The sequence below is a fragment of the Sorex fumeus genome, unplaced genomic scaffold, assembly GCF_029834395.1.
Source record: "Sorex fumeus unplaced genomic scaffold, SorFum_2.1 ptg000063l, whole genome shotgun sequence".
NCBI classification, from domain to species: Eukaryota; Metazoa; Chordata; class Mammalia; order Eulipotyphla; family Soricidae; genus Sorex; species Sorex fumeus.
In genome coordinates this window covers 65,607,611-65,613,486 of record NW_026606120.1, presented here as the reverse complement: position 1 = coordinate 65,613,486, position 5,876 = coordinate 65,607,611, and the positions used below count along the sequence as shown (strand labels likewise).

The 5,876-nt window shown below is 39.5% G+C and overlaps 1 pseudogene; it reads left to right on the top strand.

Moving 5' to 3' along the window:
- The first annotated feature begins 5,005 nt into the window (after window positions 1-5,005).
- On the top strand, window positions 5,006-5,409 carry LOC130035056 (non-histone chromosomal protein HMG-17-like; annotated as a pseudogene).
- The last annotated feature ends 467 nt before the right edge of the window (window positions 5,410-5,876 follow it).

The window sequence follows — 5,876 nt, the reverse complement described above, 5'->3', positions numbered from 1 at the left end:
CACTGGTGGAGGGATAGGTATTTGATTATTGTATAATCGAAACCCAAGCACAAAAATTTGTAAATCTACAACTGTACCTCATGGTGTTTCACTAATAAAAATTAATTTAAAAAAATCTTACAGTTACAAAAGTCTGCTTTAATCTATTAACAATTTAACATCAATTGCATACAAAAATTCTACACTTTTACTGCTGTCCCTCAGTTCTGATGTCATAATTTTCGTCAAATTTTTTTGTAAATATCAATATAATTGTTTTATACTTTTAAAATTTGTCCTTTAACTTTAATAATAGAATTGTTATTTTTAATCAACTGTTGCAGTAACAATAATATATAATGTCTATGTACTTATTTTGGGCTGGAGCGAAAGCATAGTGGGTAGGGCATTTGTCTTGCACATGGCCAACCTGGGTTCAATTCCTCCATCCCTCTTGGAGAGTCCAGCAAGCTAACAAGAGTATCATGCCCTCATGGAAAAGCCTGGCAAGCTACCCATGTTGTATTTGATATTCAAAAAACAATAACAACAAGTCTCACAATGGTGATGTTACTAGTGCCCTCTTGAACAAATCAATGAACAATGGGAGGACAGTGCAGTTCTACAGTCTATGTATTTATCTTTACCACTGAGATACTGCAGTTCAATTAGTAATGAATTCCCTCAAATTCTGTGTAAGATAGTCTTTGCTCCCTTTCACTGATGAATGACTAATTTATGAGTATAATATTCAACAGTGGTATGTTTTTAAATATATTTTTGATACTTTTATCTCATAGCTTTCTGACATATAAGGTTTCTGCTAAAATTTCCATATCCATATGTGATAAGACAATAGTCTCCTATAGCTTCTAAATGCCATGATCATTTATGCTTCTTCCTCTGGTTAAGAGATTTTAACGTTGCACTTCATTGCATAATCATTGCAGATATTATGTGATTTGTGTATGGGGGGAGCAAAATGTAGGGTGTGACAATTATGTGAAGCTTCTAAAATGACTATACTGGCATTACTTAATAATTAAACGTTCATACAACTCAGCAATTCTACCTTTTGTATCTACTGAGGCAGACCCAAATTATATTCCAACAAAATACATGAGTTCCTATGTTCATTGTAGCACTATTCATAATAACCAAAATCTGGAAACAACCCATGTATCCAAGAACAGATGACTGTATAAAGACAAAGTATGGTATATACACACAATGGAATACTTATCAGCTATTAAAAATAAAAGAAAGAAATCACAATTTTCTCTACATAGATAGATCTGAAAAGTATCGTGCGGGGTGATGTTAATTAGAAGAAGAGGGACAGACACAGAATGATCTTTCTCATAAATGAAATATAAAGAAACATAGTACAACAAACGCCCAAAGCAATATGCATAAACTGTATAACAATGCAGAGACAATGATTGGTCAGTGAAATATATTGGTTTGTGCTCTTTGCTTTTCACATCTCCCTGTTCCAAATTAAATGAAACACTAGGTAAAATCAAAACCTCATTCCCTTTTCTCCTCCTCCCTCTCTCTTTCCAATGCTAACCAGTGCCTAAAGTTGGTGTGTGTAAATCTTCTGCCACTTTTTTGACATTCAGAAAATGAGTATAAACCCCAAATCAATACAGATCACATGACTGTCATCCTCTTGTTCATCGATTGCCTCAAGCAGGCCCCAGTAATGTCTCCTTCGTCCTAGCCCTGAGATTTTAAAAAGTGCCACATTCGAGTCTCTTTCAGGTCAGGAGAATGTGACCCATCATTGTTACTGGTTTTTGGCATGTTGAATACACCACAGGGAGTTTGCCAGACTCTGCCGTGTGGGAAGGATGCTTTTCGTAGCCTGCCAGGTTCTCCAGAGTAAGACCTAGATAATAAGGTGTCAGGCAGCCGCAAATACAGCCGCACACTTCCGGGAACAGGGTTTTATAGTCTCTTGGTCTTGGCCATTGATGGGATTACACGGTGCTGGGGTCAGTTGATGGGTATAATGCCTGGAAGATGGGGGATCTGGGTGGAGGAGGCCCCAGTTCCAATCCAAGCAGGCTTGAAGATCTACACCCAAGGTCCCACACACCTGGGTTCCTCTACCGGTTCCTTCATGCATGAGGCTCTTCTAAACGTGTGGAGAGTGGTCTTAAGCATGGTTGTGGCTGGAACCAGAGGTCTTAGGCTGCCAGGGCTCTGTTCAGGGTGGGGAGGAAAACTCAACCCACCCTCCTCCAAGGGGACCCGGTGAGTACAGCCAGGCACGGAGACAGGAGACTCTGCACTGTTCTCTTCCGGGAGCAGGGTTTTATAGTCTCTGGGTCTTGGTCATTGATGGGATTACACAGTGCTGGGGGCAGTTGATGGGTGTAAGGTACCCGGGTGGTGTGAGGGACCCGGGGCATAGATTGACAAGCATAGGGTGCAAAAATAGGTCAGGGATTTAGCAAGTTCAGTAAGATTGCATCATATGCTAATTCCTCCTTTTAATCTAGTACAAATAAAAGGTTACAAAAACCCTGTTATTAGTAGTAGTGACAGTATTTGATGATAAGAATTATCTGAATAATTATGATGTGATAGAATCATATAAAAGTAAAAATCTATGCATAGTAGAATCTGTTTATGCTAAAGTAGAGCATACCAAGATCCATTTGTAATTATCTGGAAACCCCCCAAAAATGAGCCCACAAAGAGTTTTCATTTGTTAGGCAGGCAAAAAGACAAAGCCCAGAGTATTTAATTGCATTTAATCATTTAATTTTTCCCATAGTTTTATTTAGCTACTGTGATTTAAAATACTGTTAGAAGTATATCAGACATATAATGTCATAACACCACACTTAACACCAATAGTAGTGTCCCTTCACCATTGTCCTATCGCCATATTCTCTAGGTTCTCTTCATCCCATCCCTATACTCCCTTAGGGAACACAGTCCTCTAGGCCAACTCCTAGGTTCTGTTATAGGTATTTATATACTTAATATCTTATACTATGTATACTCCACATAAGAAAGTGGTCATTCTCATTCCATCTCACACCTCAGAGACTGGCCCACATTCAAAAGAACAAAAGCAACTGATGCTGGCGCGTATGTGGCAAGAAAGGAACACTCCTTCACTGTTGGTGCGAATGCCGACTGGTTCAGCCCTTCTGGAAAACAGTATGGACGATTCTCAAAAAATTAGAATTTGATCTGCCATTTGACCCAGCAATACCACTCCTGGGAATATATCCCAGCAAAAAAGTATAGTCGAAGTGACATCTGCACTTGTTTGTCCATTGCAGCACTCTTTACAATAGCCAGAAACTGGAAGAAACCTGAGTGCCCAAGAACAGATGACTGGTTAAAGAAACTTTGGTACATCTACACAATGGAGTACTATGTAGCTGCTAGAAAAGATGAAGTCATGAAATTTACATACAAGTGGTACAACATGGAAGGTATCATGCTAAGCGAAATGAGTCAGAAAGAGAGGGATAGACATAGAAAGATTGCATTCATCTGGGGGATATAAAGTAACAAAATATGAGATTAATACCCAAGAATAGCTGAGATCAGCATCAGGAGGATTACTGCATAGCTTAGAGGTCAGCCGTGCATTCTAGAGGAAAGGGCAGCTCAGATAGAGAAGGGAGCACCAAATAAAGGGTGCTTGGAGAATCCTCCCTGGAGGGGAGATGCATGTTGAAAGTAGACTATGGACTAAACATGTTTGCCACTCAATGACTCTTTTGCAGACCACAACACCCAAAAGGAGAAAGAGAACAAAAGGGAATGCCCTGCCACAGAGGCAGGGTGGGATGGGGGGGATAGGGGTGGGAGGAATATTATCCATGGTGGTGGAAAATGGGCACTGGTGGAGGGATGCGTATTTGATCATTGTATAATCGAAATCCAAGCACACAAAATTGTAAATCTACAACTGTGCCTCATGGTGTTTCACTAATAAAAAGAAAAAGAAAAAAAAAAGAAAGTGGTCATTCTCTGTGGGCTCCTCTCCTTCTCACTCACAGATCACATGTCCTAATTTGTTATCTTTTTGTTCAAATATGTTTTATTATTTGATTACTTGATTCCTTTATATGTTGTCTGTCTTGAGAGTTGTTTCCTATCAACAACAGTAAGACTTAGACTTACTATACTGCTGCATTGTTTTATAAAACATCCTAAGTTATACTGAGTAGAAAAAGTATGTGATAACTTTTACTATTACTTTCTACTCTTACACCTTCATTCAGCACCTTGTTAAGGGAAACAGAAAGCATTCACTCTTATTTCTCATATCCAAGCTTCTCACATTCATAAGTAATTTTTTGCTTATTTTGTATATTATTTAGTGTTATCCAGAAAACAGAATAGGAAGAATTGGTTTACATGATTTAAGAGAGTTAGTAAGACCAAAATATGCACAATGGGCCAGCATGCTATGTACTAAAGAACCAATGTTTCACAGTTTGAGCATCTACATTGTCTTCTAAATATTAGATGTTGCAGAAAATGTATAAAGGAAGTCTCATGGAGAATTGTTGCTTTCAGTCTACGTCAGTCATTCTGTAAAATCCCCTCATATTCTGAAATACATTTGCTTTAATCAAAGCTATCAAGTGAAATGCACCTCTCATCTAAAACCCACGTTCAACCATTTGTCTGTGCCTTTCATGTGCCCATTCAGGTTTGATTTCTGAGACTGTGATACCTCCCAAGCATCACTGGATTATCTTTGGAGGCTTCTGAGCACAGCTGGTTGTAACCTTGCAGGTCTACAATTACTGAATCACCAGCTAGCTGGGTATCACCAACAGTGATTCCCTGAAACCCCTGAGCATTATTTGGATGGGCCCCATGACCTAAAAACTTTTTGTCTAATATCTGGGTACCTAAAGACCAAGACAATTTTATACACAAATTAATCAAATCAACAATTACTCTGCCCTAAATCTTTTTCTTTTAAAGGTAAAAAAATCTTTGAACAATATTTGGTGGTCAGGAGAGAGAAAAGCCATTGATGAAATATATTTCCTATAGCATACGTTTTGAAAAGTATTTACATTGGAGCAGTGTGAAGAAGAAGAGGCAAGAACGACCCCTGGACCGACCAAAGCCTGCACATTGCGGTACCCCGCGTCCAGCGCCCTCGTCACGACGCTGTGCCACCAGGCCCAAGAGAAAGGCTGAAGGGGATGCTAAAGGAGATAAAGCCAAGGTGAAGATTGAACCACAGAGAAGATCTGCAAGGTTATCAGCTAAACCTGCTCCTCCAAAGCCAGAGCCCAAGCCTAAAAAGGCCCCTGCAAAGAAGGGAAAAAGGGGAAGGCTGATGCTGGCCAGGATAGAAATAACCCTGCAGAAAATGGAGATGCCAAAACAGACCAGGCATAGAAAGCTGAAGGTGCTAGAGATGCCAAGTGAAGTGTGCATTTTTGATAACTGTGTACTTCTGGTGACTGTACAGTTTGAAATACTATTTTTTGTCAAGTTTTATAAAAATGCAGAATTTTGTTTGACTTTTTTTCTTTTCTTATTTTTTTTAAAGCTATGTTGTTAGCACACAGAACACTTCACTGTTGTTTTGGGGGAAGGGCATAAGTCACTAATAGATGGTCTCCAAAACTGGATTGCCGTGGGGGAAAAAAAACAATTTTCCCTCCACTAGTTTTGAAAGACTTCCTCTTGATTTCCAAGAGGAGGGATTCCTTCACTTGACACAGTAGCCACCCTGGCACCCAACGCCCTGTGGTGGGTAAAAACTAAAATGTGTTTCTATGTCCTGTCTCTCTCTCCGCCTTCAGCATAGACTTGACTCCCTTAACCCCAGAGAAACTTGTTAAGCCTAGACTCCCAAAAAGTGGTTACCAGGATGTCAGGCCATCTGGACT